Source organism: Chiloscyllium plagiosum, chromosome 17 (assembly GCF_004010195.1).
Source record: "Chiloscyllium plagiosum isolate BGI_BamShark_2017 chromosome 17, ASM401019v2, whole genome shotgun sequence".
NCBI classification, from domain to species: domain Eukaryota; kingdom Metazoa; phylum Chordata; class Chondrichthyes; order Orectolobiformes; family Hemiscylliidae; genus Chiloscyllium; species Chiloscyllium plagiosum.
In genome coordinates, this window is record NC_057726.1 from 25,581,679 (window position 1) to 25,595,166 (window position 13,488).

Here is a 13,488-nt window from a genome sequence, read left to right on the forward strand (position 1 = left end):
CCAAAGAAATGCAAGTCCTGGACCTCCTCCACCACCAAATCTAAGCCTGATGACTGGAGGAAGAACGTTTCACCTTCCGCCTTGTAACCCTTCAACTACATGGTATCAACGTTGACTTCACTAGTTTCTAGATCTCCCCTCCCCCAACTCATTCCAGATCCAAACCTTCAACTCAGCAACGCCCTCTTGACCTGTTCCACCTGTCCATCTTCCTTCCCATCTATCTGCTCTACTGTCCCCATTGACCTATCACAATCACCTCCTACCTATATCCACCAAGTGCCTTCCCAGCTACCTTCCCCCAGCTCCATCTCCCTATTTATCTCTCAGCCACCCTTCCCCTGCACCCCCCTTCCCCTCAACAAACTTGGGTGAAAGTGAGACTGCAGATGCTGGAGACTGTGACTCTCCAGCATCTGCAGTCTCACTTTCTCTCAACTTTGTTTGACTGACTGCTGCTGAGACTTGTGCATCTAACTTGGTTTACAGCAGGCTAAAGATGGAATGGAAGCTGTTGCCTCATAAATACAGTAGGTTTACGTTAACAAAGTGTCAGTCAATGAAGTCTGGACTTGGGGTAAGCCTGGAAAGCTGTACAACTCCCAAAGCCCTATTGTACTGTTTCCAAGGTGAATGTCTTAGTGTCAAAAGCTTAATGCAAACTTGAAGTATAAACTGTTATTTCAGATATGCTCTGTACAACTTTAAAGTATCCAGAAACAAAGTGGGGAGCATTAGTAACTTCAACTGTAACAGTTAATACATTATCAGCTACAACGCTGAGTTGCAGGTTTTGTTGTAGGAAGTTAAAAATCACACAACACCAGGTTATAGTCCAACAGGTTTAATTGGAAGCACTAGCTTTCAGAGTACTGCTCCTTCATTAGGTGGTTGTGGAGTACACAATTGTAACACAGAATTTTAGCAAAAGTTTACAGTGTGATGTAACTGAAATTATACATTGATTGTTTGTTAAGTCTCTCATCTTTAAGAGTGACCATGTCAGTTTCACGTCTTTCATATGTAAATCAACAAAACTTTTTTAAAAGTTACATTCTCAGGTTAACTTTAACAATTGGTGTTAGCCCAGATAATGTGTTGAAGGTGTTAGCCCCCTGTGTGCTGTTGTCTGTGCCATAATGTTTAGACTGATTCTAATCTAAAAAAATGAGTTAACAGAGTCTTACATGGATTAAAGCAGGTTTTGAGCAAAGTACAATGTAACTCTGCAAGTACATATTCAGCCCACAAACGTATATGTGTATGTATGCATTGGGTTTGTGTGTGTGGAGTTGTGAGTGTCTGTGAGAGAGAATGTATATGTGTGTGAGTGTAAAGGGGTCTAAGTCTGTGAGAGGGTGTGTGTGGGAGTGTGTGTGTGTATGAGTGTCTGTCTGTGTGTATAGCGCAATAGTGGTCACCTGTAGTGTGACATGAACCCAAGGTCCTTGTCGAGGCCCTCCCTATGGGTACCCATATAGTTGACCACCATTGGACTATACACACACACACACACAGGCACTCTTGTACACACACACGCACACTCCCAACTCACACACGTACTCTCTCACAGACTTAGAGCCCTTTACATTCTCACATATACACTCTCTCACAGACACTGACAATCCGCCACCCTCCCCCGCACCCCTCCACCCAACACACACAAACCGATATGCACACATACACATATAAGTTTATGGGGTGAATTTATACTTGCTGAGTCACATTTACTTTGCACAAAAACTGCATGAATCCATGTAAGACTCTGTTAACTCATTTTTTAGATTAGAATCAGATCTAAACATTATGGCACAGACAACAGCACACAGGGGTCTAACATCTTCAATACATTATCTGGGCTAACACCAATTGTTAAAGTTAACCTGAGAATGTAACTTTTTAAAAAAGTTTTATGATTTACATATGAAAGAAGTGAAACTAATATGGTCATTCTAACAGGTGACAGACTTAACAAACAACCAAGGTATTTTTCAATGTATAATTTCAGTTACATCACACTGTAAACTTTTGCTATAAATTCTGTGTCTTACAATTGTGTCCTCCACAACCACCTGATGAAGAAGCAGCACTCCAAAAGCTAGTGCTTCCAATTAAACCTGTTGGACTATAGCCTGGTGTTGTATGATTTTTAACTTTGTATACCCCAATCCAACACCGGCATCTCCAAATCATTGTTGCAGGAAGTGATAGTGGTCTCCTTGTGGAAGCATAATCTCCATAACAAGTATGCAATTTGCAACCTACATAATTAGTTCATGGAAGTTCTCCCTTTTCCCCCAAAGTTGCAGGTCCTCAATCTGATACGATGCCTTTCGTCTAACCTAAACAGAATGACTGAAAAGAATTTCAAGAGCGTATTCAGTGCTTCCTCAAATTTCCTGGAGGTGGTCCAGACACTACAGTGAAAAAAGACCAATTTTACAAATGAACATGACTGGGATCACTGGAAAGTAACCCTAAGATTCTGTTACAATGCAGGAAGAAATTTAATGGCATTATCAGGATTGTTATGACAACATTCCTCTTTACATTTCTCTTCTTCTCTATGGGCAGAATCTTATTAACTCCACAGAAGCAGCTTAGGAGAATGGGGCATTGGCAAAGCTGGGAAAATTTAAAAAGTTGCATGGCAGATCAACTTTCCAATGCAATCCTGCCTCTGTATGTTATGGTAAAGATGGACTGACAGAAGAAGCTGCTTTCCACCTGGCAACAGCAGGTACCTAATTAGGCTAATAGCACACATAATCATAGTACATGTGGACACCTCAATACATAGTACTACTGCTGGGCTTTCTTTGCAGGAGTGTGTGGTGCAGGTAGTTGTATCAATACTCAAATTGCTACAATGCAGGCTCTAGACGGTATTCTCTTAGCAGTCTTGGATAGAAAAGGATACCTGTGGATAGAACATTGAACCCCTTTACAGAACAATTGGAGTACTCAGTATAGACCAATATCAGGGGTTAGTAATGCAACTGAAGTTGAATATATTTTCCTCTCTTAGGATGATATGATGTCTGCACTCACCACCTTCTCAACAATATTAGCATTGGTGCTAGAAAGCCAGCTGGACCAGAATAATCTTGCAGCTACCAAGTTGCTACAGTAAAGCTTTAATTCCAAGAGTTTGCCAACTTCAAGATGTGTACTTCAAGATCCCCTGTCTGAGTCATAGGACCATTTCATCTCCCATGCTGAAGACATTGGGGAGTGTTCTGTTGAAGCAGTAAAGAAGAGATTATGAAAGACACTATGACAGCAAACCTGGGTGATAGTGGGTAGGCATGTGTATAATCCAAATTAGAGTGGTGCTGGAAAAGCATAGCAGGTCAGGTAGCATCTGAGGAGCAGGAAAATTGATGTTTCGGGCAAAAATCCTTCATCAGGAATGAGGCTGGGAGCCCCGGAGATCTCTGGAACACCGGCACTAATCAACCACAGCACCCCGTGACGAACATTTCAACTCCCCCTCCCACTCTGCAAAGACTATGCAGGTCCTGGGCCTCCTCCATCGACACTCCCTTACCACCTGAAGCCGAGAAGGAGAACGCCTCATCCTCCGCTTCGGAACCCTTCAACCCCATGGCATCAATGTGGATTTCACCAATTTCCTCATTTCCCCTCCCCTCACCTTACCCCAGTTCCAACCTTCCAGCTCAGCACCGTCCTCATTACCTATCACATCTGTAAATCTTCCTTCCCACCTATCCACTCCACCCTCCTCTCCAACCTATCACCTTTACCCCACCTCCATCTACTTATTGCACTCTCAACTACCTTCCCCTAGCCCCACCTCCCTCCCATTTATCTCTCCACCCCTGAGGCTCTCAGCCCTGGCTCACAAACCTCATTCCTGATGAAATGCTTATGCCCGAAATGTCGATTCTCCTGCTGCTTGGATGCTGCCTGACTTGCTGTGCTTTTCCAGCACCACATACCCACAACTACTGTTGTGAGCAGTTTTAAACCCTGTATCTAAAAAAGAATATGCTGTCCCTGGAAGGGGTCCAGAACAGGTTCATAAGAATGATCCCAGGGATGAAGGCCTTACCATATGAGGAGTAGTTGAGGACCCTGACTCTGTACTCAATGGAGTTTAGAAGGAAAAGGGGGGAATCTCATTGAAACTTACAGAATACTGAAACACCTAGATAGAGTGGATGCAGAGAAGATGTTTCCACTGGTAGGTCGAAATAGTTTCTGAGGTCACAGCCTCAGACTGAAGGGATGCCCTTTTAGAACTGAGATGAGGAGAATGGTGAAGCTATGGTACTTATTTCCACAGAAGGCTGTAGAGGCCATGCTTTGGATATTTGAGTGTATATAGGACAGAGATAGCTAGGTCCTTGATTAGTAAGAGGATCAAAAGTTACGGAGAGAAGGCAGGAGAATGGGGTTGAGAAACATAACAGCCATGATCAAATGGCAGAGAAGACTCAATTGGCTAAATGACCTAGTTCTGCTCCTATACCTTATGGTCTTACGGAAAGGTTCTATGACGCCATTTGAAGGTGACTTGGGGAGTTTTTCCAATAGCAAAACCAATAAAAACAGAAACTTATCATTTGCCTTGCTTGCAGCTAATTTTGCTGTGTGCACTTTGGCTGCAGTGTTCAACTAAATTACTTCCATGGAATAAAACCTTTTGTTGCATCTTAATGCACATCTGGTCTACATAATGCAAATTCACGCCAGTGCATGAATATTTAGGTATTAATGATCTTCAATCTCCAGCAGGCGTCTGGGAATTTATGTTTTGGATCACATCAACTAGAGAGACAAATGTGATCCCAAGTTTGAGTAAATTGGGTTTAAAAAGAATTTCACCCAACTATCTATCTGGAAGGACTCAATTGTTTTCTAATATTGAGGGTTATAACAACCTACATGCAATTAAATCTAATATTTGTGTTTCGATGGGAAATGTTTATCTTAAGTGCCTTTACTTAGTTTCGTCCAACATTTGCAAATAAGTAGTGCATAAGGAGGATGCAGTTCTTCATGAAAGCTGGTGACTATTTTCAGTACAGCCTTGGCAGGTTGCTTGGGTACGAATCATTTGGTGTATTCTATATTACTTTGCTGTGCAACAGGAAAATACACATGGGTGAGCACTTCAGTAGAATGAGAAAGAGGCACTGATGACTTTGAGGATGGCAAAGAAATGTGGGGTCTCCCATTACAACATGCAGCTCTTTAACAGTAACATAAGGAACAGCAGTCCTTTGTTTTGATGACTTCATATTTTCGAGATTTGAGTTTAAAGGATTATGGATACTTGGAATTTTTAAAGAGGTAATTAAAAGAAAAGTGGGTTTTTTTGTTAGCCACATGTCTTGTGATAACTGCTTATGACTGTCAGGTTGCAGTTTGTGCTTTGGATATTTATTTCGAGTAGTGGGTGACCAGTCTGCTAAAAGGAAGGAGCTTCAAAGGTAAGCTCTCCTGATTTGAAAAAGCCCCTTGTTGTGAGTTCTAATCGTCCTGTTGAAAAACGACTGGAAAACTTCTTTATGCTGTCTTTCTTGAGCAAGATCCCAGAGACAGTTGTTTGTTGACACCTGGATACACATCTGAATAACTCAAATATTATTTTTTCCTTCAAGACGTTAGGCTTATTGGCCAGGTGTACTTTTTCTCTCTCTCTCCCCAGAGTGAATCTCTAAAGAGAGAGTTTTTTTTCCCCTTTACCTATATGTATGTGTGTGTTTTGGGCTTTTCGAGAGGTAAACATTTATATTGTCATATCCATAAACTGAGTGTTAAATTCTTCACCTAGGTGGAATCAGTTTTGTTTTATAATTAATGAATAATTTATGTGTTTATTAAAGAAACCTGTCTGACTGAATTATTTTTATTCTAAGTCTAAGGCTGTACATTCCTCTCATATCCATCATAACAGCTTTAACTGAACAATTCCTACTTTCCTTGCATTAACATTTCCCACAGTGCTTCCACACTCAAATAAACTAGATCTGCCAATAGATAACATTAATATACATTTCACATGAAAGTGTAAGATCATCTGTTGCTATACGAAAATTTAAATATAGTTTGTTTCACCTTACTGAATTATACACATAGGCGAAAGTGGGTACTGCAGATGCGGGAGATTAGAGTCAAGATTAGAGTAGTGCTGGAAAAGCACAGCAGGTCAGGCAGCATCCGAGAAGCAAGAGAATCGACGTTTTGAGCATAATTGTTTCATCAGGAATCAGGTTTGTGAGCCAGGGCTGAGAGATCAATGGGAGGGGTGGAGCTGGGGGCAAGGTAGTTGAGAGTGCGATAGATAAATAAAGGTGGGGGTAATGGTGATAGGTTGGAGAAGAGGGTGGAGCAGATAGGTGGGAAGGAAGATGGACAGGTCAGACAGATCATAATGGCAGTGTTGAGTTGGAAAGTTGGATTTGGGATAAGGTGGGGGCAGGGGAAATAAGGAAACTGGTGAAATCCACATTAATCCCATGTGATTGGAGGGTCCCAAGGTGGAAGATGAGGCATTCATTCCTTCAGGTGTCAGATAGTTAGGGTTTGGCATCTGCATGTCCTTGGTGGGAAGGGGAGTTAAAGTGTTTGACCACGGGGCAGTGGGGTTGCTTCATGCGTGTGTCCTGGAGATGTTCTCTGAAACGTTTTGCAAGTAGGCGTCCTGTCTCCTAAAGAGGAGATCGCATCGGGAGCAACAGTAAATGATGTGTGGAAGTGCAGGTAAATCTCTGATCGATGTGGAAGGCTCCTTTAGGGCCTTGGATGGAGGTGAAGAGAGGAGGTATGGGCGTGGGTTTTGCAATTCCTGCGGTGGCAGGGGAAAGTGCCAGGAGGAGAGGGTGCGTTGGTGGTGTGGTGTGGACCTGACAAGAGAGTCACGAAGGGAATGGGCTTTAATGAATGCAGATAGGGGTGTGGAGGGAAATATGGTGGGGTCCGTTTGTAGGTGGCGGAAATGGCGGAGGATGATGCGATGTATCCGAAGGTTGATCGGGTGGAAGGTGAGGAACCAGGTGGGGAGGGGGGGGGTTCTACCCTTGTTGCGGTTGGAGTGGTGGGGTTTGAGGGCGGAGGTGCGGGAAGCGGATGAGATGTGCTGGAGAGCATCATTGACCATTATGGGAGGGGAAATTGAGGTCACCTGGTGTGTTCTGTGGTGGAACTGGTCCTCCTGGGAGCAGATGCAGCAGATGCGGAAGAATTGGGAGTAAGGGATAGTGTTTTTGCAGGTGGCAGGGTGGGAGAAGGTGTAGTCCAGGTAGCTGTGGGAGTCAGTGGGTTTGAAGAAGACATCCGTGTTGAGTCAGTCACTGTTGATGGAGATGGAAAGGTCCAGGAAGGGGAGGAAGTGTCCGAGATGGTCCAAGTGAACTTAAGGTTGGGGTGGAACCAGTTGGTGAAATTGATTAACTGTTCAACATCCTCATGGGAGCATGAGGTGGCACTGACACAGTCATCAATGTAGTGGAGGAAAAGGTGGGGAATGGTGTTCGTATGGAAAATGGACTATTGCATGTACCCGATGAAGAAACAGGCATAGCTGGGGCCCTGCAAGTGCCCCTGACTCCCCCTTTGGTCTAGAGGAAGTGGGAGGATTCAAAGGAGAAATTATTGAGGGTAAGGACCAGTTCAGCCAAATAAATGAGAGTGTCAGTGGAAAAGTACTGGTGGGGACGCCGGGAGAGAAAGAAGCAGAGGGCTTGGATACCTTCGTCATGGCGGATAGAGGTATATAGGGACTGGGTATCCATCGTGAAGATGAAACAAAAGTCATGGAGGAAGTGAAGGGCATGGGTGGTGTCCTGAATGTAGGTGGGGAGTTCCTGCACTGAGAGAAGAGGACAGTATCGCGGTATGTGGAGATGAGTTTGGTGGGGCAGGAGCAGGCCAAGATGATAAGTTGGCCAGGGCAGTCAAGTTTGTGAATCTTGGGTAGGAGGTAGAACCGGGCAGTGCAGGGTTCCCGGACTTTGAGTTTGGAAGCTGTGGGTGGGAGATCCCCTGAGGTGATGAGGTTATGTGTGGTCTAGGAGATGATAGTTCGGTGATGGGAGGTGAGGTCATGGTCAAGGGGGCAGTAGGAGGAGGTGTCTTCGAGTTAGCGCTTGTCTTCAGATCTGTGGAGGTCAGCGTGCCAAATTACCACTACCCCCCTCCCTCCTCCCCCCGCTGGTTTGATGGTGAGGTTGGGGATAGACTGGAAGGAGTGGAGGGCTGCGTGTTTCAAGAGTGAGAGGTCTGACCAGCTGTGCTTTTCCAGCACCACAATCGAGACTCTGATCTCCAGTATCTGCAGTCCTCATTTTCTCATAGTTGTGGGTATGTTTGCTCATCTGGGAAGTTGATTTGCAGACATTTTTCATCCCCTGTCTAGGTGACATCTTCAGTGCTTTGGAGCCTTCTGTGAAGCACTGCTGTACTGAGTCTTCTGGAATTTATTTAGTTCTGTTCCTGCTGCTTCCGGCTGCCGGTTCCGGGTTTGTTGTAGTGGCCAGTATATTGGGTCTAGATCTATGTGTTTGTTGATGGAGTCTGTGGATGAGTGCTATGCCTCTAGAAGAAAACACATAAACCTAGACCCAATATACTGGCCACTACAATGAACAACCGGAATTGGTGACCGGAAGTAGCAGAAACAGAATTAAATAAATTCCAGAAGACACAGTACAGCAGCGCTTCACAGGAGGCTCCAAAGCACTGAAAATGTCACCCACGTAGGGCACGAAACGTCTGTCAATCAACTTCCCAACTCGGTGAACATACCCACAACTACAACAACTCGCACCTGAGCTACAAATCTTTAAGCAAATCTTGAATTGCTCACAATATTTCATAGCAAACTGAATGTACAGGTTTTCTCCCTTTGACATCTAATCCAAAAAATTGTATTTGAGAAATTGGTTTACTTCTGGAAGTGACATCGGTGTTATGATATGTGTTTAAACCATGCTCATTCATTGCATTGCTGTCAGCACGCCAAATTATTGCTGCCTACTTTTTATCTGACTGTACATCGGAGGGGGTTGGGGGGTGGTGAGGTGTTATTCAATGTCGCGGGAAGCTAACACTACTTAAAATATTGGTTGATCCCTCTTAGAGGGGAAATGCATTATATCTGTAAAAAATGTTGCAAAATAATACCAACAGCAATGGCTGAATATACAAGAAAGTATGCAATAAGGATTTTAGACAATGGGCTGATGGTCTTGGTAGAAAAGCTGGAAATGTGGAGAGATAACTTGTCTCTGCAGTGGGGCAGGAGAGCCCCTCAAGATGCAGTAGATGCTTAGGATTCAATAGTAACAAGCAGGGGTGTGTTCCATGGTTGCAATGCAGGAGGATCTCACTGGAGTTGTCAAATTGAGCTTATCTTTAAATAACTTACCAACTAAGTTCCAGTTTCATCATCTGACCTACATGTCAACACTCATGCACACCTACCACTCAACTATAAAAATCATATGCTTTCTTCACACTCACCCATTTAGCACTGTTGTAAATTTTGCACCTACAGCTCACATAAACTGGCAGCTATTCATCCATATGCAGGGCATCTCTGTATGAATTCCTCAGGGTAGTGTTCCAAGGCCAATCATCTTCACCTGATTCACCTTCACCTTCTCTCCATCACAACCTTAGATATGGAGATATTCATTGATGATTGCAAAATGCCCAGCATTTTTTGCAAACTCCTCAGATACTGAGCCAGTCCATGTCGAATAAAACCTAAACAATTTACAGGCTTGGGATGAAAGTGGCAAGTAATATTCACAACACACAGGTGCCACACAATGACTATCACCAGCAGGGAGAATCTAATCTAATCATTGCCTCTTGACATTTAATGTAGACAAGCAGGAGGCCAGAAGAACACTGCAAGCCACATCATATGCTGCCTGGCTTGCTGTGTTCTTCCAATCTCCGGCTTTTTACTTTGGATTCCAGCATCTGCGGTTTCTTTTTGTCTCTTGACATTTAATGGCATTACAATCACTGAACTCCAACTATCAATATCCTGGGTGTTACCACTGATCAGAAACTGACTAGCCAGAAAAGCACTGTGACTACAAAAGCTGGTCAGCAGCTAGAAATCTTGCAGAGAGTAACTTACCACTTCACTCCTCAAATTCTGTCCACCATCAACAGGGCACAAGTCGGAATCCAATGGAATATTCCTCGACTGCCTGAATGAGTACAACTTCAACAATACTCAAGAAGCTTGACACCATCCAGGGTAAAGCAGCCCATCTGTTCAGCATCACACTGCAAATGTTCACTCCCTCCAACACTGATGCATAGTAACAGCAATATGTACTACAGAATTTCATCAAAAGGTACTGAGATTGCACATTCCATGTCAATGACCATGACCATCTTGGAGGACATTGCAGCAGATACATGGGATACATGGGAACACCTTTCTGCAGGATCCCCTTCAACCATTCACTATCCTGACTTCAAAATATATTGCCATTCCTTCTGTGTTGCTGGATAAAAATTGTGAACTGTCTCCCTCACAATATTGTGTGCATACCTAGACCGAATGAACTGTAGCACTTCAAAAAGGCAGCTCACCACAGCTTCAAGGAGGAAACAAGGAATGGGTTTTAGATGCTAGCTCAGCAGTGACATTACCATAACGCCATCTTCTCCCCATAAACATACCTGATGCTTCATCCAAAGTTGTTTTTTATTGCAACTTTTTAAAATTATTTGCAATTTGGCATTGCTTTTCCATTTTCGAATGATAAGTCCCTAGTCTCTCTACCTCAGCCAGAATGGGAATAGATCTCAAGGTGATGACATTATTCTGAACTTGCAGAATTGTATTTGCAGACAATTTATTTTTGCTCAAAATGCACATGACCTGCAGGCAGTCAATCCATTTAACATTTTATAAATTCCTACTTTGGAAATAGAACCAGTCTGACTCAAGATTGGGATACAGACAAATTCTAACCTCACACCTTTAATACATTGTCTGAGCTGAGATATATAAAACCTAAAGTTATCTCCAGAATGTGACTTAAAAAAGTTCTGGGATTTACATATTAATGAACTGAAACCTGCAACCCATTTTAAAAGATGAAAGACATAACAGCAATCTAGGTTTGTTCATTATATTGTTTCAATTGTAGCTATAAATTCTGTGTCTTATGATCCTGCTCCACAGCTACCTGATGAAGGAGCAGCGCTCCGAACGCTAGTACTTCCAACTAAACCTGTTGGATTATAACCTGGTGTTGTGTGATTTTTATCTTTGTCCACCCCAGTCCAACACCGGCACCTCCAAAATTATTCTGAGCCAGACATTTACCATCCAGCCAGATGAGCAAACTAAATCTCTTTTGATAGAACTTAGCAAACAGTCGTCTTCCCCTGCTCTTTCTCCATAGCCCTGATTTTGTTTTGTGGATGTACAATGTATTAAAACAAGAAAGCCCGCGGCAGGTGTGATGAAATGTCAGTTAGGGTCCTGAACTGTTGGGTAACATATCAATTTACTCAAAAACCCATTCCATAACACAGGAGTTGAAATCTCATCACAGATGCCGACATATCTTGACTTTTGCTAATGCAGCGTCGGTTTGTGTGAGAAACTATTTATTTACCTCCTAAACTGACAAACAAACGTTTTGGCCTCCGTCCATCAGCTCCTCTTCCCCCTAACCGCCGGTTGATGAAAAGACGCGAGCCCAGCCGCCTTGACGGAGTGCTCCCGAGATTCCTTCGAGCGGATTGGCTCAACCGCACAGTAGGACCCGCCCTCTGTCTACAACACCCGTTTTCGATTCGCCAAAGGGAGTGTCCACTTTCCCTGCCCCACCTCCTGGTTGGCTGGTGTGCGGCGGTCTCTCTGGTTTCAGCCGGAGCCAATGGTGAGGCTCGAAATGGCGTCGACAGGTTGCAGAGGCAAACACAAACTGCGCTTTGACTTGGGGAGACGCTGTGATTGAGTCGCCGCCGGTCCACGGGGAGGGAGGGTGGGTAATCATCATCAATGTTCCGCTGAATCTCCTCTTCCTAGCTTTTGGATTTCAGCATCTGTGTGTATTCTTAGCCCCTCCACCCACCCTTTGAAGCCCATCTAACCCACTGTGGTGGAAGTCTCGGCGGAAAGTATGAGCGTGAGCGGGCGGTGGGAGAAAGCTGGGGAGGCGGCGGGAGAGAGCGGAGGCCTCGGCGGGAGAGTCAGGACATCTACTCAGCTCTCTGGGACAGGTGAGCCATGTCTAGAGTGACACATTAAAACATTATATAGATTATACATCCATTATTATAAAAGAATCACCGTACATGTTTTCTTTAAGTTTTGTTTAGAAATCGAAAGATCTGCATCTTGTCAAGTGAACAGCACCTTTTCTGCCAAACATCTCTTTAAATATGATACGCTGGCAACTTTTAACTAACACAAGTTATTGTAATAACCTTCCCAACGAAAGAAAAAGTACATATTTCAAATAAAACCTCAATTATCACTTTTTGTTTCTGCTCTCTTGTTTCTTGATTTGCGATTACGCCGGTTTGCCGCAAAGCAATAGTGAAGACATCAAAAAATAATTCTGAACAAATTATTGTATAACAAATGACTAGGCATGCATGCTGCTTAAAATGTAAGGACCCTCGGTCACCCACAATGGCTTTGTGGTGGGGATGTCACTTATCCTGGAAATGCCAAAGTGGGCAAAGGAAACGATTGAACATTTTCTGGAATCACCTAGAATGCACCTGATTAAGGCGTATGAAGGATGCAGTCAGACTATATTTCAACGTTGCTTTTTTATACACACCTTGATCAAATTAAGTTTTGGAACACACTATTATGCTAATAGATTTTCAGTAAGGCACAACAAAGACTATAGTAACTAATATTTTCAAGTATATTTTACCCTGGAGTATTTGTAATTCTTTTTATTTACGTGTGAGATGTGGACATTGCTGGCAGGGCAGTGTTTTTGTCTGTCCCTAGTTGCCCTTAAGAAGGTGTTGGTGAGCTGCCTTCATGAACCGCTGCAGTCCACATGCTGACCCACAATGCCCTTAGGGAATTCCAGGATTTTGACCCAGCGACAAAGAACAAACGGCAATTACATTTCCAAGTTGGAATTGTGAGTGGTTTTGGGGGGAACTTAGAGATGATGGTGTTCCAATGTATCTGCTGCCCTTGTCCTTCTCGATAGGAGTGGTCGTGTGTTTGGAAGGTGCTGTTTGGAAGTATCTTTTGTGAAATTTTACAGTGCATCTTGTAGATAGTGTATACTGTTGTTACTAAACAATGGTGGTGGAGAGACTGGACGCTTGTGGGTGTGATGTCAATCAAGTGGGCTCCTTTATCCTGGATGATGTGAATCTTCTTGAGTGGAGTTGGAACTGTGCCTGACCAGGCAACTGGGGAGTATTCTGTCATACTCCTGATATGTTCCTTGTAGATGGTGAACTGGCTTTGGGATGTCAGGAGGTGAGTTACTTGCTGCA

At 43.6% G+C, this 13,488-nt stretch overlaps 1 long non-coding RNA gene across 1 annotated transcript in view; it reads right to left on the reverse strand.

Annotated features, from left to right (window-relative positions):
* The window catches only part of LOC122558288, a 64,848-nt gene extending 53,165 nt beyond the window's left edge, over positions 1-11,683 (reverse strand). Inside the window, exon 1 of the long non-coding RNA XR_006314094.1 lies at positions 11,625-11,683. This is a non-coding gene — a long non-coding RNA (uncharacterized LOC122558288). The remainder of the gene's footprint in view (positions 1-11,624) is intronic.
* Positions 11,684-13,488: the final 1,805 nt, after the last annotated feature.